Raw genomic sequence first — 25,681 nt, forward strand, 5'->3', positions numbered from 1 at the left:
TAGTGTTGGTGTGGGAAGGTAGTGTTGGTGTAGGAAGGTAGTGTTGGCGTAGGAAGGTAGTGTTGGTGTGGGAAGGTAGTGTTGGTGTAGGAAGGTAGTGTTGGTGTAGGAAGGTAGTGTTGGTGTAGGAAGGTAGTGTTGGTGTGGGAAGGTAGTGTTGGTGTGGGAAGGTAGTGTTGGTGTAGGAAGGTAGTGTTGGTGTGGGAAGGTAGTGTTGGTGTGGGAAGGTAGTGTTGGTGTAGGAAGGTAGTGTTGGTGTGGGAAGGTAGTGTTGATGTAGGAAGGTAGTGTTGGTGTAGGAAGGTAGTGTTGGTGTGGGAAGGTAGTGTTGGTGTGGGAAGGTAGTGTTGGTGTGGGAAGGTAGTGTTGGTGTAGGAAGGTAGTGTTGGTGTGGGAAGGTAGTGTTGGTGTAGGAAGGTAGTGTTGGTGTGGGAAGGTAGTGTTGGTGTGGGAAGGTAGTGTTGGTGTGGGAAGGTAGTGTTGGTGTGGGAAGGTAGTGTTGGTGTAGGAAGGTAGTGTTGGTGTAGGAAGGTAGTGTTGGTGTGGGAAGGTAGTGTTGGAGTGGGAAGGTAGTGTTGGTGTGGGAAGGTAGTGTTGGTGTGGGAAGGTAGTGTTGGTGTGGGAAGGTAGTGTTGGTGTGGGAAGGTAGTGTTGGTGTGGGAAGGTAGTGTTGGTGTGGGAAGGTAGTGTTGGTGTGGGAAGGTAGTGTTGGTGTGGGAAGGTAGTGTTGGTGTGGGAAGGTAGTGTTGGTGTGGGAAGGTAGTGTTGGTGTAGGAAGGTAGTGTTGGTGTAGGAAGGTAGTGTTGGTGTGGGAAGGTAGTGTTGGTGTAGGAAGGTAGTGTTGGTGTAGGAAGGTAGTGTTGGTGTGGGAAGGTAGTGTTGGTGTGGGAAGGTAGTGTTGGTGTGGGAAGGTAGTGTTGGTGTGGGACGGTAGTGTTGGTGTAGTAACGTGGAGGAGCACTCTAGTGCCACTTGTATCATTAGCTTCACAACCAGCTCCTCTATCATAACCTGACACCTGTTTATTACAGTGGCCATCACCACACTCACAAACATCAAGGTAGGTCAACACAGGTACTTCTTGTCATAAATCAAACTTGGGAGAGATGGTAACACGTCTGGAAGAGCGCCATTCACAACATATATATATATATATATATATATATATATATATATATATATATATATATATATATATATAAGAGGGGGTAAAGGAGGTTTTGTGGGCGAGGGGTTTGGACTTCCAGCAAGCGTGCGTGAGCGTGTTAGGAGTGAACAGAGACAAATGGTATTTGGGACCTGACGAACTGTTGGAGTGTGAGCAGGGTAATATTTAGTGAAGGGATTCAGGAAAACCGGTTATTTTATATAGCCGGACTTGAGTCCTGGAAATGGGAAGTACAATGTTGCCTGCACTTTAGAGGAGGGGTTCGGGATATTGGCAGTTTGGAGGGATATGTTGTGTATATTTATAAGTATATGCTTTTAAACTGTTGTATTCTGGGCACCTCTGCAAAAACAGTGATTATGTGTGAGTGAGGTGAAAGTGTTGAATGATGATGAAAGTATTTTCTTTTTTGGGATTTTCTTTCTTTTTGGGTCACCCTGCCTCGGTGGGAGACGGCCGACTTGTTGAAATATATATATATATATATATATATATATATATATATATATATATATATATATATATATATATATATATATATATATATATATATATATATCGTTCCGAATAGGTAAAACTTGCTATTTTGGTTTAAACAGCAACGGTTTTCTTGCCGAATAAGGCAAACGAAAATTTGGTTATGCAATAATTTCGCAAAAATAATTCTGAACCTAACGAAAAAAATATATTTCATTGTGCATGTTTATTACTACATTACTGTAAACTTATCTAAAATATATTTAGTTGGATTAGAGTAAATTAAATTGCGCTTGTTATAATAAGGTTAGGTAAATTTACTAAGGTTCTTTTGGTACAAAACTATTAATTTTCATATTAACATAAATGAAAAAAATATCTCTAAACGTATAAGAGAAAATTTTACAAAGGACTTAATTTTAAATGAGTTCTTGCTAGTTGACCAGTTTTATCTAATCGGCACTTTAAAGGAAGGGTTTGGGATATTGGCAGTTTGGAGGGACTTCTGAACTGTCGTACCTGAGCGCCTCTGTAAAGACAGTGATGATGTATGAGTGAGGTGAAGGTGTTGAATGATGAAATTGTATTCTTTTTGGGGATCTTCTTTCTTTTCTGATCACCCTGCCTCGGTTGGAGACGACCGACGTATTAATATATATATATATATATATATATATATATATATATATATATATATATATATATATATATATATATATATATATATATATATATATATATATATTTAGGGAGGTACCACCCGTAGAACTGGACTGGGAACCCTCATCCTCAGAGAAGAGAATATATACATGTATATTTAATGTACTGGATTGATGTAGCTGTCAGAGGTGAAGCATCAAAGATGTTCCAGTTAGGTTAGGTTAGTTTCTTAAACTCTGTATTCATACACCAGGGTCGTGTGATCACCCCTTTTTCGTAATGCCTCACCTTTTCCTTACAGTGCCTCACCCCAGGAGAACTATTCAAGTGCACAACGATGTAAGACTGTTGTATAGGACCAAAACTATAATACATCAAATCCATATATATCAAACAACATTATATACACCACCATATAAAACAAAAAAAAATTTCTTATATTAAGCTTATCCTAACCAGTCTACCCAGAAGAACTGTTCAGTGGTCCTTTCAACTAGCTAGGAAAGTTGCCAAGTGTGCCAGTTGTAAATGACCATCATCATGAAAATTTGTGTAGTCTGCAGGATGTGTAACAGACGAAGTCACGCTTGAATTGCATGCAATGTCCATGGTAAATGGTCCCATGGGTCATGCAGGAACTTTAAACCAGAAACCACTATTGATATAAAATCCGGAAACTGTCTTTGGGTCTGCCCAAGTGAGATACACCTGTGGGAGAAAATTACATCTATATTAAAAGACAAGAGCGCCATCAAAATTTTCTTCTTAGAAAATAAAATGGGTGGGGTCGAATGGGGCTGACTGGGAAGGCAGTGCACCAGAGGGCACTGGTGTTGCCCTGGACAGTGCACCAGATGGGGCTAGTGTTGTCCTGGAGGATAGTGCACCAGATGGGGATAGTGTCCTGGAGGACAGTGCACCAAATGGAGATAGTGGCCCTCGTGATGAAACAGGTAAAGACAATGTTATACAATTTCCACAGGTACATAGTAGCAATACTGCTGGAGATGGAACAAAAGCGGAAACTGCTGGCCTGGAGAATGTACAGAGAACTTTCACAGTACACATAAGTACGATAAAGCACCTAAATTACTGGGAACGGTTGAAGTCCCTTAATCTGTATTCCCTGGAACGCAGGCGAGAAAGATGCATGATAATATACACTTGGAAAATCCTAGAAGGATTAGTACCAAACCTACACACGAAAATCACTCCCTGCGAAAGCAAAAGACTCGGCAGGAGATGCAACATTCCCTCAATGAAAAGCAGGGGCGCCACAAGTACACTGAGAGACAGCACTATAAGTGTCAGTGGCCCAAGACTATTCAACTGCCTCCCAGCATACATAAGGGGGATTACCAATAGTTCCCTGGTTATCTTCAAAAAAGCGCCGGACAGGCACGTAAAGTCAGTACCTGAGCAGCTGGGCTGTGGTTCGTACGCCGGTTTACGTTCGGCCAGCAGTAGCAGCCTGGTTGATTAAACCCTGATCCACCACGAGGCCTGGTCTCAGACCGGGCCGCGGGGGCGCTGACCCCCCGAAACCCTCTCCAGGTATACTCCAGGTAAACTCTTTCCTCATAATGCTTCACTTCTTCCTCACACTGCCTCACCCTTCCCTCACACTGCCTCTCCCCTCCCTTGTAATGGTCCACCCCTCCCTATGATTGTTAATATTCACCGCACTGATCTGAGCCTTACACGAGGTCACCTGAGACTCCAGCATCAGGTAACAATCACCTGAGGCGGAACCTGAGTACTTTCCTAAGCATCACATTTTCTCTGATTCTATCCTGAGGAATCTGATACTGACACTGGGCAGCTTGGTCAGATCGCCAGCTTGTTTTTCAAGCTTTTCACTGGTTCGTACCTGTAAGCTGTACTCGCCTACATATGTGTGTGGGGGTCGAATCTCAGCTCCTAACCCTCTTACCTCTTCGGTTTTATCATACCTACTCTTGAAAATGTGTACTGTGTTCACCTTCATCCAAATTATTCCTTAATTCTACCAAAGTGCGAGTAATAAGGCACTTCCTACCATGCTGTTGTTGTACATAAAACTTCCTACCATGCTGTTGTTGTACAGATCACTTCCTACCATGCTGTTGTTGTACATAAAACTTCCTACCATGCTGTTGTTGTACATAAAACTTCCTACCATGCTGTTGTTGTACATAAAACTTCCTACCATGCTGTTATTGTACATAAAACTTCCTACCATGCTGTTATTGTACATAAAACTTCCTACCATGCTGTTGTTGTACATAAAACTTCCTACCATGCTGTTGTTGTACATAAAACTTCCTACCATGCTGTTATTGTACATAAAACTTCCTACCATGCTGTTGTTGTACATAAAACTTCCTACCATGCTGTTGTTGTACAGATCACTTCCTACCATGCTGTTGTTGTACATAAAACTTCCTACCATGCTGTTGTTGTACATAAAACTTCCTACCATGCTGTTATTGTACATAAAACTTCCTACCATGCTGTTGTTGTACATAAAACTTCCTACCATGCTGTTATTGTACATAAAACTTCCTACCATGCTGTTGTTGTACATAAAACTTCCTACCATGCTGTTGTTGTACATAAAACTTCCTACCATGCTGTTATTGTACATAAAACTTCCTACCATGCTGTTGTTGTACATAAAACTTCCTACCATGCTGTTATTGTACATAAAACTTCCTACCATGCTGTTGTTGTACAGATCACTTCCTACCATGCTGTTGTTGTACATAAAACTTCCTACCATGCTGTTGTTGTACATAAAACTTCCTACCATGTTGTTGTTGTACAGATCACTTCCTACCATGCTGTTGTTGTACAGATCACTTCCTACCATGCTGTTGTTGTACATAAAACTTCCTACCATTCTGTTGTTGTACATAAAACTTCCTACCATGCTGTTGTTGTACATAAAACTTCCTACCATGCTGTTGTTGTACATAAAACTTCCTACCATGCTGTTATTGTACATAAAACTTCCTACCATGCTGTTATTGTACATAAAACTTCCTACCATGCTGTTGTTGTACATAAAACTTCCTACCATGCTGTTGTTGTACAGATCACTTCCTACCATGCTGTTGTTGTACATAAAACTTCCTACCATGCTGTTATTGTACATAAAACTTCCTACCATGCTGTTATTGTACATAAAACTTCCTACCATGCTGTTGTTGTACATAAAACTTCCTACCATGCTGTTGTTGTACATAAAACTTCCTACCATGCTGTTGTTGTACATAAAACTTCCTACCATGCTGTTGTTGTACATAAAACTTCCTACCATGCTGTTGTTGTACATAAAACTTCCTACCATGCTGTTGTTGTACATAAAACTTCCTACCATGCTGTTGTTGTACATAAAACTTCCTACCATGCTGTTGTTGTACATAAAACTTCCTACCATGTTGTTGTTGTACATAAAACTTCCTACCATGCTGTTGTTGTACATAAAACTTCCTACCATGTTGTTGTTGTACATAAAACTTCCTACCATGCTGTTGTTGTACATAAAACTTCCTACCATGTTGTTGTTGTACAGATCACTTCCTACCATGCTGTTGTTGTACATAAAACTTCCTACCATGCTGTTGTTGTACAGATCACTTCCTACCATGTTGTTGTTGTACAGATCACTTCCTACCATGCTGTTGTTGTACATAAAACTTCCTACCATGCTGTTGTTGTACAGATCACTTCCTACCATGCTGTTGTTGTACATAAAACTTCCTACCATGCTGTTATTGTACATAAAACTTCCTACCATGCTGTTGTTGTACATAAAACTTCCTACCATGCTGTTATTGTACATAAAACTTCCTACCATGTTGTTGTTGTACAGATCACTTCCTACCATGCTGTTGTTGTACAGATCACTTCCTACCATGTTGTTGTTGTACATAAAACTTCCTACCATGTTGTTGTTGTACATAAAACTTCCTACCATGCTGTTATTGTACATAAAACTTCCTACCATGTTGTTGTTGTACAGATCACTTCCTACCATGCTGTTGTTGTACAGATCACTTCCTACCATGCTGTTGTTGTACATAAAACTTCCTACCATGCTGTTGTTGTACATAAAACTTCCTACCATGCTGTTGTTGTACATAAAACTTCCTACCATGTTGTTGTTGTACAGATCACTTCCTACCATGCTGTTGTTGTACATAAAACTTCCTACCATGCTGTTGTTGTACATAAAACTTCCTACCATGCTGTTGTTGTACATAAAACTTCCTACCATGCTGTTGTTGTACATAAAACTTCCTACCATGCTGTTATTGTACATAAAACTTCCTACCATGCTGTTATTGTACATAAAACTTCCTACCATGCTGTTGTTGTACATAAAACTTCCTACCATGCTGTTGTTGTACATAAAACTTCCTACCATGCTGTTGTTGTACATAAAACTTCCTACCATGCTGTTGTTGTACAGATCACTTCCTACCATTCTGTTGTTGTACAGATCACTTCCTACCATGCTGTTGTTGTACATAAAACTTCCTACCATGCTGTTATTGTACATAAAACTTCCTACCATGCTGTTATTGTACATAAAACTTCCTACCATGTTGTTGTTGTACATAAAACTTCCTACCATGCTGTTGTTGTACAGATCACTTCCTACCATGCTGTTGTTGTACATAAAACTTCCTACCATGCTGTTATTGTACATAAAACTTCCTACCATGCTGTTATTGTACATAAAACTTCCTACCATGCTGTTGTTGTACATAAAACTTCCTACCATGCTGTTGTTGTACAGATCACTTCCTACCATGCTGTTGTTGTACATAAAACTTCCTACCATGCTGTTATTGTACATAAAACTTCCTACCATGCTGTTGTTGTACAGATCACTTCCTACCATGCTGTTGTTGTACATAAAACTTCCTACCATGCTGTTGTTGTACATAAAACTTCCTACCATGCTGTTATTGTACATAAAACTTCCTACCATGCTGTTGTTGTACATAAAACTTCCTACCATGCTGTTGTTGTACATAAAACTTCCTACCATGCTGTTGTTGTACAGATCACTTCCTACCATGCTGTTGTTGTACATAAAACTTCCTACCATGCTGTTGTTGTACATAAAACTTCCTACCATGCTGTTGTTGTACATAAAACTTCCTACCATGTTGTTGTTGTACAGATCACTTCCTACCATGCTGTTGTTGTACATAAAACTTCCTACCATGCTGTTGTTGTACATAAAACTTCCTACCATGCTGTTGTTGTACATAAAACTTCCTACCATGCTGTTGTTGTACAGATCACTTCCTACCATGCTGTTGTTGTACATAAAACTTCCTACCATGCTGTTGTTGTACAGATCACTTCCTACCATGCTGTTGTTGTACATAAAACTTCCTACCATGCTGTTGTTGTACATAAAACTTCCTACCATGCTGTTGTTGTACATAAAACTTCCTACCATGCTGTTGTTGTACAGATCACTTCCTACCATGCTGTTGTTGTACAGATCACTTCCTACCATGCTGTTATTGTACATAAAACTTCCTACCATGCTGTTATTGTACATAAAACTTCCTACCATGTTGTTGTTGTACATAAAACTTCCTACCATGCTGTTGTTGTACATAAAACTTCCTACCATGCTGTTGTTGTACAGATCACTTCCTACCATGCTGTTGTTGTACATAAAACTTCCTACCATGCTGTTATTGTACATAAAACTTCCTACCATGCTGTTGTTGTACAGATCACTTCCTACCATGCTGTTGTTGTACAGATCACTTCCTACCATGCTGTTGTTGTACATAAAACTTCCTACCATGCTGTTGTTGTACAGATCACTTCCTACCATGCTGTTGTTGTACATAAAACTTCCTACCATGCTGTTGTTGTACATAAAACTTCCTACCATGCTGTTGTTGTACAGATCACTTCCTACCATGCTGTTGTTGTACATAAAACTTCCTACCATGCTGTTGTTGTACAGATCACTTCCTACCATGCTGTTGTTGTACATAAAACTTCCTACCATGCTGTTATTGTACATAAAACTTCCTACCATGCTGTTATTGTACATAAAACTTCCTACCATGTTGTTGTTGTACATAAAACTTCCTACCATGCTGTTATTGTACATAAAACTTCCTACCATGCTGTTGTTGTACATAAAACTTCCTACCATGCTGTTGTTGTACATAAAACTTCCTACCATGCTGTTGTTGTACATAAAACTTCCTACCATGCTGTTGTTGTACATAAAACTTCTTACCATGCTGTTGTTGTACATAAAACTTCTTACCATGCTGTTGTTGTACATAAAACTTCCTACCATGCTGTTGTTGTACATAAAACTTCCTACCATGCTGTTATTGTACATAAAACTTCCTACCATGCTGTTGTTGTACATAAAACTTCCTACCATGCTGTTATTGTACATAAAACTTCCTACCATGCTGTTATTGTACATAAAACTTCCTACCATGCTGTTGTTGTACAGATCACTTCCTACCATGCCCAGTTGGGTTCATATTTCGTGCCATAATTGTGGTGACATCTATAAGCCTACCAAGCTCAGATCGCACCACACTTACCCTGCCTCACTCTCCCACCAGGCATCCTAGAGTCAACAAGCCTACTCTCTCTCTCTCTCTCCCTCTCTCTCCCTCTTGAGCATGGCCCTCTGCGCTCTAGGCTGCCATAACGCACTGCCTGTATAGAAGAACTCAAATGAAGTAAGAAGCCTCCGAAGCCTTATCAATGATCCCACCACTGCCACAATTTATAATAGTGTTTTTGATGAGTATATCCAAGCGGGGAAGACAACTCGTTCTCCACAGTAGGACCCTGTGTGGTCACCAGTCCTTCGATTCCTGACCAAGGAGGCTGCTGACCTGCAGGTCGAGTCACCTCTACTACTGAAGGACTTAGTGGTCAACCAAGGAGCGTAGTGCCGTGTAGCATAGCTGGCGGATCCTGGGAAAATCGTACACTAGTTTGTGATACCAGAATCCCAGAATCATTGTTTACAGATGTGAGGATGGTTCAGTGTCCCTTGATGTGTGGGTAAGCCTGATGACTCGTGCAGCCCTGTGAACAACCTGTATATAAGAAGATTTAGGTTCCAGTGCTGACATCTCCTGGCTCCATCCTCCACTATGCTGGTTAAGCACACCATTTTCTCTTCCAGCTGATATATGGGAGACTTTTTGAGACCTGCTAGAATTAAGTAAATTTTGGGGTAAGCTAAAGCCAGTCCTGCAGAGATTAATTCCTGTTTTTCTTCTAAGCCTACTGCTACTTCTTATAGTCCCCCCTTCCAGCAAGTTGTTGTGGGCCTAGTTCCCCTGAGTGCCCACCAGAGGGCACTGCCTCAATTTAGACATACACAGCCATGCCTCTCTCTCTCTCTCTCTCACTCGAACCGGCGGCCTACCTGGTAACAGCTCCCCCTTCGCGGACTGGCTTTGGCACACATCACACTGCCTGCCAGGAACCCGTTATTCCAGTAAATAAGTTAGTCAACGACCGTATATCTCACCTGCCTCTACGCTACCTGGCAAGTACTAGATCTACCCAAAAATAGTAATAACACCATGCTGATGGAAGAGGATCACGTCACATGAAAGGAAGTAAACCACACTGATTGGTTTTCCGGGTTTATCCTTGGTTAACATCCGGAAGGATGTTTATCCAGAATAATGTGAAGAAAGCCTTTTACTTCTTCGTCTTCTTCACTTACAAGTAAAGGAGGTAGTTTTAAACCTGTCGTCTTTTAAACCATTTATTCACAGAGGAGGAAGTGCTTTGCAGGTCTCTGGGTGGCACCATGACAAGAGGGCGGCACCAGCCACTCACACACCAAGACAACATGAAAAACTAGGCTTCAGCAACACTGCGTACAGTAAGTGCACAAGGTCCACAACATACACATCCTCCCCACAGCCCACCACTTTTCCCCGAGGCCTACAACTTGTGTGAAGGTCAGGCAAGAATCATTCCAGACGTACATTTCTCCCGCAAGAAGAATGGTATTCGTGCAGATTTGAACGCTTGCTGGTTTGCTCAGGCACCGTGTTGCCAGACCTGTCACGCCCGTTTTTATTCATATATTATTATTAATATTATATATGTAAGCAAACACAACCGACCATAAGTTAAAATACATCGGTAAATAAATTAAGAATGTGAACCTGGTAAGAAAATAAAGGTAGCGGAGTGAGTGTAAGTTAGTGAGACTTAACTAAACTGTGAATCATGTGAAGATAAAAACATAACACTAGGAACAACCTTTCAACACGACTACGTTCCAGCCAGGTGAAATATTTATTAACACATGGATGACACATTTTAAACACACACACATTATATATATATATATATATATATATATATATATATATATATATATATATATATATATATATATATATATATATATATATATATATATATGTCGTGCCGAATATGTAAAACTGGTCAATTAGCAATAACTCATTTAAAATTAAGACCTTTCTAAAATTTTCTCTTATACGTTTAAAGATATATTTTTTCATTAAGGTTAATGTAAAAAATTTTAATTTTGCTCCAAAAGAATCTTAGAAAACTTACCTAACCTTATTATAACAAGAGCAATTTATTTTAGCCTAACCCAACTAAATATATTTTAGATTTGTTTACAATAATTTAATATTAAACAAACACAGTAAAATATATTTTTTTCGTTAGGTTCAGAATGATTTTGGCGAAATTATTGAATACGCAAATTTTCGCTTGTCCTATATGGCAAGATGAGCGCTGGTAATTAAGCCAAGATCGCAAGTTCTGCCTTTTCGGCACGACATATATATATATATATATATATATATATATATATATATATATATATATATATATATATATATATATATATATATATATGAAGGATGAGGTTAATCATAGAACTGATGAAGGAAAAAAGGTGAGTGGTGCATTGAGGTATATGTGGAGGCAAAAAATGTTATCTATGGAGGCAAAGAAGGGAATGTAAGGTATAATAGTACCAACACTCTTATATGGGTGTGAAGCTTGGGTTGTGAATGCTGCAGCGGGGAAGCGGTTGGAGGCAGTGGAGATGTCCTGTCTGAGAGCAATGTGTGGTGTAAATATTATGCAGAAGGTTCGGAGTGTGGAAATTAGGAGGTGTGGAGTTAATAAAAGTATTAGTCAGAGGGCTGAGGAGGGCTTGAGATGGTTTGATCATTTAGAGAGAATGGATCAAAGTAGAATGACATGGAGAGCGTATAAATCTGTAGGGGAAGGAAGGCGGGGTAGGGGTCGTCCTCGAAAAGGTAGGAGGGAGGGGGTAAAGGAGGTGTTGTGGGCGAGGGGCTTGGACTTCCAGCAAGAGTGCGTGAGCGTGTTAGATAGGAGTGAATGGAGACAAATGGTACTTGGGACCTGACGAGCTGTTGGAGTGTGAGCAGGGTAATATTTAGTGAAGGGATTCAGGGAAACCGGTTATTTTCATATAGTCGGACTTGAGTCCTGGAAATGGGAAGTACAATGCCTGCACTTTAAAGGAGGGGTTTGGGATATTGGCAGTTTGGAGAGATATATTGTGTATTTTCATACGTACATACTTCTAAACTATTGAATTCTGGGCACCTCTGCAAAAACAGTGATTATGTGTGAGGTGAAAGTGTTGAATGATGAAAGTATTTTCTTTTTGGGATTTTCTTTCACTTTGGATCACCCTGCCTCGGTGGGAGACGGCCAACTTGTTAAAAAAAATTATATATATATATATATATATATATATATATATATATATATATATATATATATATATATAATGTCGTGCTGAATAGGTAAAACTTGAGATTATGGCTTAAACAGCAATATTCTTCTTGCCGAATAAGGCAAATGGATATTCGTGTATGACGTACACGGTGTACAGATTCTGGAACGATTCCTTACTGAGGAATCGGAACGCTATTCCTAGGTTTGCCAGGCGCCCGTATGCTGCAGCAGTTATCTGGTTGATGTGCGCCTCAGATATGCTCGGTATTACACTCACCCCAAGATCCTTTTCCTTGAGTGAGGTTTGCAATCTTTGGCCACCTAGCCCATACTCTGTCTGCGGTCTTCTCTGCCCTTCCCCGATCTTCATGAATTTACATTTGGCGGGGTTAAATCTGAGGAGTCAGTTGGTAGACCAGGCTTGCAGCCTTTCCAGGTGTCTTTTTAGTCCTGCATCATCCTCATCCGATTTAATTCTCCTCATTAACATCACATCATCTGCAAACAGGCACAATTCTGAGTCTATCTTATTAGCATTTTCTGAGGATTTTTTTATCATTTTTTATTGATAAAAAACTTGGGCAGAACATTAGCTGTATCTGACAGATTCTTGACCACCTACCTACATCACAGAAGGTGTTGTACGTTGACCGCAACGTGTAATCTCGTCCTTATATGCCTTTCTGTTGATCTTTTATTTTTACAGTTACTTGATAATGCCATAAATCACGAAAGCGCTTGAATTTTTTTTTCACGATGGTTGTTCTGCATATATATATATATATATATATATATATATATATATATATATATATATATATATATATATATATATATACATATATATATATATATATATATATATATATATATATATATACATATATATATATATATATATATATATATATATATATATATATATATATATATATATATATAAATATCGTGCCGAATAGGTCAACGTGGTCAATTACCAAAAATTCGTTTAAAATTAGGTCCTTTCTAAAAAAAATTCTTATATGTTTAGATATGTATTTTTTTTATGTTAATGTAAACATTAATTTTGTACCAAAAGAACCTTAGAAAAATTACCCAACTTTATTATAACAAGCGCAATTTAATTTAGCCTAATCCAAGTAAATATATTTTAGATAAATTTAGAATAATTTAATAATAAAGAAACGCAATGAAATATATTTTTTCATTAAGTTCAGAATGATTTTTGCGAAATTACTGCATATACAAATTTTCGTTTGTGTTATTCGGCAAGAAGAGCATTGCTATTTAAGCCAAAATGCAAGTTTTACATATTCTGCACGACATATACATATAGAAGAGTGAACATTGACAAAATAGGAGGAGAAGAAGCTGGCATATAAGGCTGGAAAATGTTGTAAGTAACTCTCATTGAAGATAAGTAATTATTATGATACTCAGGTATACTCAGGTATACTCAGGTATACTCAGGTATACTCAGGTATACTCAGGTATACTAAGGTATACTCAGGTATACTCAGGTATACTCAGGTATCTTTACAAAGCCTTTTTCATCAAGTCGTCGGTATTATTTACAACAAATCTATTCATACAAGAGGTACACGACGCTTCGGTCCCTCCTGGTCTATTATTAAGACCGAAATAACCTCACATCTCTCCAAAGTGTGATTATTTTGTGAACAATAATAGTAATTAATGAAAGCAGTATATACTCTCAACATAATCAAAATACACTGCATATACACTCATTCTACACTCATTATATATATTTAATCTACACTGTATATACAGTCAATTAATCTACTCTCAATCTCCTCTCACTCCACAGTCAAGTCAATTTCGAGAAGAATTTTCCGAGCTGGGTGATGATTGATGCAGGTGAGTGAGTCACTGTTATATTTAGACGAGCTTATTAAGAAGTACCAACAATGTTGGTCTGGTGAGCACGCTGGTACAACTGCTCCACCTTGTGATAATGTGACTCTCTCTGGAGGATGACAACACTGTTGTCAGCGTGACAACACTCATGTCAGAGACACACAACACTGTTGTCAGGCAACACAACACTGCTGTCAGGGTGACACAACACTGCTGTCAGGGGTGACATAACACTGCTGTCAGGGGTGACACAACACTGATGTGAGGCAACATAACACTGCTGTCAGGGTGACATAACACTGATGTGAGGCAACATAACACTGCTGTCAGGGTGACATAACACTGATGTGAGGCAACACAACACTGCTGTCAGGGGTGACACAACACTGATGTGAGGCAACACAACACTGATGTGAGGCAACACAACACTGATGTGAGGCAACACAACACTGATGTGAGGCAACACAACACTGATGTGAGGCAACACAACACTGCTGTCAGGGTGACATAACACTGATGTGAGGCAACACAACACTGCTGTCAGGGGTGACACAACACTGATGTGAGGCAACACAACACTGATGTGAGGCAACACAACACTGATGTGAGGCAACATAACACTGCTGTCAGGGTGACATAACACTGATGTGAGGCAACACAACACTGCTGTCAGGGGTGACACAACACTGATGTGAGGCAACACAACACTGCTGTCAGGGTGACATAACACTGATGTGAGGCAACACAACACTGCTGTCAGGGTGACATAACACTGATGTGAGGCAACACAACACTGCTGTCAGGGTGACACAACACTGATGTGAGGCAACACAACACTGCTGTCAGGGTGACATAACACTGATGTGAGGCAACACAACACTGCTGTCAGGGGTGACACAACACTGATGTGAGGCAACACAACACTGCTGTCAGGGGTGACACAACACTGCTGTCAGGCAACACAACACTGCTGTCAGGGTGACACAACACTGCTGTCAGCGTGACAACACTGCTGTCAGAGAGACACAACACTGCTGTCACAGCGACACAACACTGGTGTTAGGGAACACAACACTGCTGTCAGCGTGACAACACTGCTGTCAGTGACACAACACTACTGTCACAGCGACACAACACTGCTGTTAGGGAACACAACACTGCTGTCAGGGGTGACACAACACTGATGTGAGGCAACACAACACTGCTGTCAGGGGTGACACAACACTGCTATGAGGCAACACAACACTGCTGTCAGCGTGACAACACTGCTGTCAGTGACACAACACTACTGTCACAGCGACACAACACTGCTGTTAGGGAACACAACACTGCTGTCAGGGTGACACAACACTCAGGGTTGACACAACACTCAGGGTTGACACAACACTCAGGGTGAGACACAACACTCAGGGTGAGACACAACACTCAGGGTGAGACACAACACTCAGGGTTGACACAACACTCAGGGTGAGACACAACACTCAGGGTGACACAACACTGCTGTCAGGGGTGACACAACACTGCTGTCAGGGGTGACACAACACTGCTGTCAGGGTGACACAACACTGCTATGAGGCAACACAACACTGCTGTCAGGGGTGACACAACACTGCTATGAGGCAACACAACACTGCTGTCAGGGTGACACAACACTGCTGTCAGGGGTGACACAACACTGCTGTCAGGGGTGACACAACACTGCTATGAGGCAACACAACACTGCTGTCAGGGTGACACAACACTGCTATGAGGCAACACAACACTGCTGTCAGGGGTGACACAACACTGCTATGAGGCAACACAACACTGCTGTCAGGGTGACACAACACTGCTATGAGGCAACACAACACTGCTGTCAGGGGTGACACAACACTGCTATGAGGCAACACAACACTGCTGTCAGGGTGACACAACACTGCTATGAGGCAACACAACACTGATGTGAGGCAACACAACACTGCTGTCAGGGTGACACAACACTGCTATGAGGCAACACAACACTGATGTGAGGCAACACAACACTGCTGTCAGGGGTGACACAACACTGCTATGAGGCAACACAACACTGCTGTCAGGGTGACACAACACTGCTATGAGGCAACACAACACTGCTGTCAGGGGTGACACAACACTGCTATGAGGCAACACAACACTGCTGTCAGGGTGACACAACACTGCTATGAGGCAACACAACACTGCTGTCAGGGGTGACACAACACTGCTATGAGGCAACACAACACTGCTGTCAGGGTGACACAACACTGCTATGAGGCAACACAACACTGCTGTCAGGGGTGACACAACACTGCTATGAGGCAACACAACACTGATGTGAGGCAACACAACACTGCTGTCAGGGGTGACACAACACTGATGTGAGGCAACATAACACTGCTGTCAGGGTGACATAACACTGATGTGAGGCAACACAACACTGCTGTCAGGGTGACACAACACTGATGTGAGGCAACACAACACTGCTATGAGGCAACACAACACTGCTGTGAGGCAACACAACACTGCTGTCAGGGGTGACACAACACTGATGTGAGGCAACACAACACTGCTATGAGGCAACACAACACTGCTGTGAGGCAACACAACACTGCTGTCAGGGGTGACACAACACTGCTATGAGGCAACACAACACTGATGTGAGGCAACACAACACTGCTGTCAGGGGTGACACAACACTGATGTGAGGCAACATAACACTGCTGTCAGGGGTGACACAACACTGCTGTGAGGCAACACAACACTGCTGTCAGGGTGACACAACACTGCTGTGAGGCAACACAACACTGCTGTCAGGGTGACACAACACTGCTGTCAGGGTGACACAACACTGCTATGAGGCAACACAACACTGCTGTGAGGCAACACAACACTGCTGTCAGGGTGACACAACACTGCTATGAGGCAACACAACACTGCTGTGAGGCAACACAACACTGCTGTCAGGGTGACACAACACTGATGTGAGGCAACACAACACTGCTGTGAGGCAACACAACACTGCTGTCAGGGTGACACAACACTGCTATGAGGCAACACAACACTGCTGTGAGGCAACACAACACTGCTGTCAGGGTGACACAACACTGATGTGAGGCAACACAACACTGCTGTGAGGCAACACAACACTGCTGTCAGGGTGACACAACACTGATGTGAGGCAACACAACACTGCTGTGAGGCAACACAACACTGCTGTCAGGGTGACACAACACTGATGTGAGGCAACACAACACTGCTGTCAGGGTGACACAACACTGCTATGAGGCAACACAACACTGCTGTGAGGCAACACAACACTGCTGTCAGGGTGACACAACACTGCTGTCAGGGTGACACAACACTGCTGTCAGGGTGACACAACACTGCTGTGAGGCAACACAACACTGCTGTCAGGGTGACACAACACTGCTGTGAGGCAACACAACACTGCTGTCAGGGTGACACAACACTGCTATGAGGCAACACAACACTGCTGTGAGGCAACACAACACTGCTGTCAGGGTGACACAACACTGCTATGAGGCAACACAACACTGCTGTGAGGCAACACAACACTGCTGTCAGGGTGACACAACACTGCTGTGAGGCAACACAACACTGCTGTCAGGGTGACACAACACTGCTGTCAGGGTGACACAACACTGATGTGAGGCAACACAACACTGCTGTCAGGGGTGACACAACACTGATGTGAGGCAACACAACACTGCTGTCAGGGGTGACACAACACTGCTGTCAGGCAACACAACACTGCTGTCAGGGTGACACAACACTGCTGTCAGCGTGACAACACTGCTGTCAGAGAGACACAACACTGCTGTCACAGCGACACAACACTGGTGTTAGGGAACACAACACTGCTGTCAGCGTGACAACACTGCTGTCAGTGACACAACACTACTGTCACAGCGACACAACACTGCTGTTAGGGAACACAACACTGCTGTCAGGGGTGACACAACACTGATGTGAGGCAACACAACACTGCTGTCAGGGGTGACACAACACTGCTGTCAGGCAACACAACACTGCTGTCAGGGTGACACAACACTGCTGTCAGCGTGACAACACTGCTGTCAGTGACACAACACTACTGTCACAGCGACACAACACTGCTGTTAGGGAGCACAACACTGCTGTCAAGGTGACGTACGTCACTCACCCATATAGTCATGCCTCCTGACCAGTGAACCCGGTGCTAAGCGTTTAACGAGTAGGGGCCCAATTGCTATTTATGCTAGTACCTTGGTACTAGCGTAACAGGTTGTGAAGCGATGTTTTACACTGGTGAATCATCCTTGGCAAACTTACCTTCAAGTCTGGTTGCACTGGCTCTCACTGTGTATCTTGCTTGCATATGTCCTATTGTACATAGCTGTATATATTGTACATAGACTGCTTGTTGTTTGGTTAAGGAAATATAAGTATTTATTTTCTCTATTGCCATTTTGTTCGTTCCTACTTTGGTAACTGTGCTACAACCAGGTGTGCAGGCCACTAGTCTACACTGCGTTTCTAATACAGGGTGATACAATACTGCTGCCACGGTGACACAACACTGATGACAGGGTGACACAAAACTGATGACAGGGTGACACAACACTAATATTGTATTCTGAGTGTTTTCCTATTCCCTTAGCCTGTTCCTGGGCTAGGCTTGTTTGATGCTTACCTGGTCAACCAGGCTGTTGGGGACCCACGCTACCCACATATCCATCACAGTCTGGTTGATCTGGCACTTCGCAAAGGTACTTGTCAAATTTTTATCTTGAAAAATTCTACACTTGTTCTAGCAGTGTTTATATCTTCTGGGCCAACGAATATTCTGGGCCAACGAATACTGATATAATGTTTTCTTATTATCCCCATGGTACCCCTCCTTTTTACTAGATTTATCTATATTTTCTCTCATAATAAATTTTCTCTCATATCTCTCACTCCAGTATGTTATGACAGTGTGGGACTCTCCACTTATATATTATAATGAATCTCTCCTTCACTTCAGCGAGCACACATATATACGCACCTGATCTCCGTATCTGTTCCAGCAATGATAGCTTTTCTACCCTGAACTGAGCCATTAAGAACATAAGAATGTCTGAAAGTCTTTGCTAGTCTCCCCGACATACAATTGATCACAATCACCACACGGTACACTGTATACCAGGTCTTGCCAACCTTTTGCATTCTATGCGCCAATTTTTTCATACTCTAGTTCAGATGCGCCATATAACACTTGTACTCCATTAACTTCTTTAAAAATACGTTAATATGGACATATTTACCATTTTTTACATAAAATTATTTAATATAAAGACAAGATAAATATTACTTTAATGAGACTTTTCAGTCTGCTTGTAATGTTTGGAGTTAAATTAGTTACTGAGAGCAAAAGAGAATTCTTAAAATTTTAATCAGTCACACCTCAGTTTGTTTTGAATAAATTTCATGGATAAAAATGCTTGTTCGCATCTGTTTGTTGTTCCAAAATGATAGTTATAACTCTGAGCAAATTTTCTTAGTTCTGGAAAACTGTTCACAGTTCACATGATCGTAAATAATTATGTCAGAAGTATCTGGGACTGAGGGAAGCTCGTCAAGTTGCATTTTCAATACCGAATTTGTTTTCAAATCAATAAATTCCATTTGTATATTACTAGGTATCTTAAGAATTATTATTATTATAATCAAGGGGGAAGCGCTAAACCCGGAGGATTATACAGCGCCTGGGGGGGGGATGTGGAAGGCATTCAGGCTTAATTCGGGGAACTGGAGCACAGATCCAATTCCCTAAATCAAGAGCCCCTCACCAACATCAAGGAACCTTCCTTGAGGGGAGTATCTTAAGAAGTGTTTTCACTAAGTGTGAATGACTTTATAAGTGTGAGTATCCAGTCTTCTTCTTGAACAAAATCACTAAAACGACTTTTAAATGATTCTTGCAAATAATCTGTTTGTTTTTTCAATATATTCTATAAAACTGCCATTATTTTTAGGACATTCACTGTCCTTTTAAACGTAGAAAATGGCTCAAATCCTCATTTTCTGAGAGTCAATAGTTTTAACTTCATATTGAATACACTGACATCATTTACTGCACTAGAAAACAATTTCTTGTTGTCTGCAGTTATTACAACAAGTTGACTGATAATATTAAACTAAAAATATTAAATCAAATAGCCATTTATCACATAAAAGGTCGGTATCCTCAAGCAGCTCATTCTTCTCTTCTAGAAAATTATGAATACTATTTTTCAGTTTCCAAAATGTATTAAGAAGGTGTAGCAGCACAGCGCCGCACAGCGCCGCACAGCGCCGCACAGCGCCGCACAGCGCCGCACAGCGCCGCACAGCGCCGCACCTCACAGTCAACACCAGACCATCATATTCCAAATCTAACAATTCACAATATTCTATGAATTCTCTTCTGTTTAATCCTCTTGCTCTAATTTTATTCACATATTTCACAAGCTGTAGCACAACATGATGCACATTTAAAGTTTTTCCACACAGTGACTCTTAGTGTATAATGCAGTAATATTTTAATAAAGGACGACCTAAAAAGATTTGCAGCAAAGTTCGAGTCCCAGCTGCTTCACCTCTCACTGACGGAGCTCCGTCAGTACACATACTGATGAGTTTATTAGAATTTAACTGCAGATTTTCTGGGAATGACTTTAATTTGTCAATATATCTGATTCTCTTTTTTTTCATGAAGCAACTCAAGACTGATGAGTTCTTCAAAGATGTTAAAATTATTCTTAATTTCTCTTATAAAAATACTCAACTGGGCTACATCACATATGTCAGCAGATTCGTCCAACGCTAAAGAAAAGAAAATACAAGCCTGGGCAAGGTCTTTCACTTGCTCAGATACATCGTGAGAAAGTTCTTCAGTGCATCTTGTAACTGTTGACTTTGACAGAGCAATTTTGTCTACATTTCTTTCAATATTTTTATCACATATTCTTTCACTATTTTAATCACAAAAAATCTTGCAAATATTTGGAGTCAAGACTTAATTTCTTCTCCACCAGAGAAAGACTTCCGTTTTTTAGCCAACTTAAAGACAGTGTCGTAGGACACATATTATAACAAATATATTTCATCTTTTTATTTCATACATTTTCTTAATATTTCAGTAACTCATACCCAAGCACTAACTTCAACTTTTCTTCTATATAAACCTGATGTTTTATAGAGACTATTAAGATCATGTCTTCTATTATCTGAGAGAAAGTTGTCACAAATAATGCACAATAGTTTTCCTGACGGACTCCCAATAAATATGAACTCATTTATTTCCCAGTGTTTATTAAATTGACGCTCACTGTCACTTTCCCCTTTTGTTTATTTTCTTCAGCACTGAGATGGGTAACTGACTGCAAAAACAAAGCTTAAGTTTCGACAAGTACAAAACTTCAACTGTTTACAAAGATTGAAGCACAACTCTACCACACGAGTGTCAGTTGTAAACTGACTGGTAAAAACATGCGAGGCACTGTAGACACTGCTGGTGCCTGGCGCCTCAAACAAGTATCAAATATGGACACTTATGGAATGACTCCTGTACAAAAAGTCCCTCATTGTGTAATGTCTGTGATAATGGCAGAATATTGTGTGTAGTGACTGTATAACAACTCATAAACGCAGTGTGGGTGTTCACTGCAATTTGTTCCTAGTCTTATTCACTGAATATTTTTTTAACTAAAAACAGTTTAATGTGTTTGATAACATTCACTAAAACTTGTGCACGAAATAATAAAATCACTAAAAATGATTGCTAAGTTTTATATTCTCAGTAAAACTCATTTCTAGCTATAAGTTACTTGAATTTCTGTTATATTTTTTACTACAAATTAGTTACTGGTTAATACTTTTTGTATGAGCAAGTTTGCTTTATTATTACTGGGGTACAGCGCGCCACTTCTAATCATGTAATGCACCACTTTTGTTGCACGTGCCACAGGCTGGCCAGTCCTGCTGTATACTCTTGCTGTGCAAATAGTTCTGGGTTTAGGAATTATGATTTCTTTGATAGTAAGGACTGCTACATCCACGTTGGTTTTTTGAAGAATCAGGGTTATGGTGATGGCAGTGTGCCCAGCGGGAAGAACCAGGCGTCTGTGTGGGAATCTTTGTGTGTACTGTGTACCACGAATGCTCTCTGTTCGCAAGTGTGGATAATGTGCAATGGGAATTTGAAGCTAGTGAACACCTCCTCAATATACTGATGTTCTTCTAAAAGACATTTATCACTGCAAATTAGGAGTGCTCGGAGAAAGAAATCCACGACACACAAACTTCCCTTTTGGTTTTGTGGTCATGGTGGGAAAAGCAGTGTATTAAGTCATTTTTACTGCTGGGTTTAAGAGCATAAGAATGGAGGAACACTGCAAGAGGCCCACTGGCCCATACAAGGCAGATCCTTCTCAAAACCAACCATTCCAACCCACCTATTAAGTATACCTTGCGATTAAGCGCCGGGTCACCATCTGGAAAAGACCCGAGCCGCGACATGTATCGGCGAATCATTCAAGCTGCGATTAAGAGTATCTCTGTCCTTGATGAGTAAGACATCCAGAGAGGGTAACGATCCGTCTCTTCTAGTGTGAATTGTATGGAGGTCTCAACCATGTTAAGTGAGTCTCTGAACTGAGTTTGACTGAAACGCCCGGGAACTATCACCAGTATATCACCCACATACCTAAGCCAATTAATATGTTGTAGGATGTTTAAAATGGTCCCTCTCAAGGTGTTCTCAATAGATGTTTGTTAAAACTACACTGAGGGATGAACTCAAAGCCATTCCAAATTTCTGTTTGTAAAAGCTATTACCGAGGGTGAAGAAGTTGAACCTGACATAAGGTTAAACAAGATCTATGAAATCCTGTACAGGAAGAGGCAAGCTGAGGTCTACAGTGACAGAGCTGTAAATAAGAAAATTACTTAATCGCTGGGGACTCCAGTGAAGAGGTAGGGCACGTCCATACTAACGAGTTTCGTGTTTTATTGACCACATTTTTGAGCCTGGAGAGGTAGGTCTCCAGAATGTCACAAGTGTGAGCTGCTGACTATGCCATCATTTTGAATAGGTGTTTCGGTAAAATATGCCAGTGTGTCAGGTGCACTGCTCTCACAAGTTAATGATCATGTGTGAAACACGTCTTTCTCTGAGCCTGACCCCATAGTGCTTGTTTCCCGTATAAAGCGGTATATTTGGACATTCATGTGTACCTGGATAAAGCCCAGCCTTGGGAGAAATTTTGTATTAAATTATCCCCAGCTACCAGAATCTTAATTCCCAGTGGTCGGCATTTGGCATTATCTGCCTGCTACTGAACGTCATGTTATTCTCCACTGCCTAATGGAAGACTGTTTATATCAAGCAATTTTTTCGTGTCTTCTACCGAGGTGGTTTTTATACTTATTCTGATATCTGCAAATGATGATACGAAACTGTGCGAGTGTTTTTATTTATGTCTGCTATGAGAATAAGAAACAGTAAAGGCGCCAGGACTCTGCCTTAGGGTAATGAGCTTCTTACTTTGCTAGTCTTGGGTTTTTCTCTGTTTACTATTACCCTTTGTGTCCTATTTGTTCGAAAGCTGAAAATTTATTTACCTTCTTTCCCTGTTATACCTATCGCCCCACGATCGCATTTGTCTAAGGCCTTTGCGAAATTCATGAATAACAAATGTGAATTTTCGTTTTCTTGCAATGCCATTGTAATCCTGTTATGGTGAGGTAATAGTTGTAACAAATATGATCTTCCAGCTTTGAATCCATGTTGGTCTGGGTTGTGCAGACTGTGCTGTTCCACAAAAAATGTATTTCGGTCTACTGGTCTGTAATTTTTGGTCAGCACTCTAATACCTTCTTCATGGGAAGGAGTTACATCTTCACTCTCTAAGTCTTGTGGGATTTCACCCACCCTCTTTTGTCGTCATGATTATCTGAGCCTCATCTCTGACGGTATATAAGCTGCCAGCCTGTAAGCTCGGCTTCACACTGAACTCTTTTTCAGGCTGAGGGACTGACCACTTCAACACTAAGTCTTCGAAGGTGATCGACTGAGTCGTCTTTATATCTCTACTGCTTCCGCTGCCTCCTCTGTATTCCACTGAAGAAGTCTAGTATGTAGGCGAAACGTTTTAGAATACAGACACCTAACCCTTTTACATGTGTCTTACTTATTCACAGATGTGACAGAGTTATTCAGTGGTCCAGAGGTGACAGAGGTACTTACCAGTCCAGAGAGGTGACAGAGGTACTCAATGGTCAACAAAGGTAACAGTTATACTCACCGGTCCAGACGTGCGCTCAGCAGTGTGTAGGGCTGTCCCGGGTTGCTGTCTGTCCATGGTCCGTGGTCCAATGTCAACACCTGTGCAGGACACACTTGTCAGTAATCTATGAAAACACGTGTTCCTGAGGCACGCCGATAATGACCAAAGTTCTTGACCCAAGGTACCTGAGCTCTCCTCATCCTCATTTTCAACCTATTTATCTCCCATTTCCCAGACGTATATGATTCCTGAGGATTTACCGCTTCCTTATATAATAATAACAACAATAATTGGAAGGACACAAGTGCAACTAATGTGACATTTTTATTGTGGCGAAACGTTGCCACAATAAAATGTCACGTTACTTGCGATTGTGTCCTTTTACTTTACATATTGTCGGTAATTCTACCAACTTTATTACAAACAATAATTGGGTGGTGGGTGGGAGGGGTGGGATAGGTGGTAGGGATAGGGAAAGGAGAGGGTGGGAGGGGAGAGGGGTGGGAGGGGATGGAAGGAGAGGGAGGATATTGAGGGTTGTGCGAAGGGAGAAGAGGGTGGTGGTTAGGGAGGGGAGGGTGGTGGTAAGGGACGGGAGGGTGGTGAGAGAGGATGGTGGTTAGGGAGTGAAGGGTGGTGGTAAGGGAGGGCGATGGGTGGGGAGGGTGATGGGAAGGGAGGGGAGGGTTGTGGGAAGGGAAGGTGGCGGTAGGGGAGGGTTGTGGGAAGGGAAGGTGGCGGTAGGGGATGGTGGTTTGAAGGGAGAGTAGTGTGAAGGGAGACGAGGGTGTTGGGAAGGGGCCTCCCTTCCCAACACCCAAGGGTGGTGGGAAGGGAGGGTGGCGGTAGGGAAGGGTGGTGGGAAGGAAAGTGGGGGTGGAGGAGGGTGGAGGGAGGGGAGGGTGATGTAAAGGGAGAGGAGGGTTTTGGGAGGGGTGGTGGGAGAGGAGGGTGGTGGGAGAGGAGGGTGGTGGGAGGGGAGGGCTTTGGGAGGGGAGGGTTTGGGGCGGGGTGGTGGGAGAGGAGGGTTTTGGGAGGGTAGGTGGTGGGAGGGGAGGGTTGTGGTAGGGGAGGGTGGTGGGAAAGGAGGGGAGGGTTGTGGGAGGGGAGGGTTGGGGAAGGGTTGGGGGGGAGGAGGGTGATGGGAGAGGAGGGTTTTGGGACGGGAGGGTGATGAGAGGGGAGGGTGGTGGGAGGGGAGGTGGTGAGAGGGAAGGTGGTGGGAGGGAAGGGTTGTGGGAGGGGAGGGTGTTGGTAAGGGAGGGGAGGGTGTTGGTAAGGGAAGGGAGAGTGGTGGTAAGGGAGGGGAGGGTTGTGGGAGGAGAGGGTGGTGGGAAGGGAGGGGAAGGGAGGGTGTGGGAGGGGCGGCAGATTACGTACTGAGGCAAGAATCTGGGCAACAAAGCCAGGGTCA

The 25,681-nt window shown here is 41.8% G+C and overlaps 1 protein-coding gene across 4 annotated transcripts in view; it reads right to left on the reverse strand.

Annotated features, from left to right (window-relative positions):
- Exn (Ephexin) overlaps positions 1 to 25,681 on the reverse strand; it is a 742,877-nt gene that overhangs the window by 589,138 nt on the left and 128,058 nt on the right. For all 4 annotated transcript variants that reach the window (XM_070096018.1, XM_070096015.1, XM_070096017.1 and 1 more), the window contains exon 2: positions 24,286 to 24,365. The gene's annotated coding sequence lies outside the window, so the exon portion shown is untranslated. The remainder of the gene's footprint in view (positions 1 to 24,285; positions 24,366 to 25,681) is intronic.

Source organism: Cherax quadricarinatus, chromosome 52 (assembly GCF_038502225.1).
Source record: "Cherax quadricarinatus isolate ZL_2023a chromosome 52, ASM3850222v1, whole genome shotgun sequence".
Taxonomy (NCBI): domain Eukaryota; kingdom Metazoa; phylum Arthropoda; class Malacostraca; order Decapoda; family Parastacidae; genus Cherax; species Cherax quadricarinatus.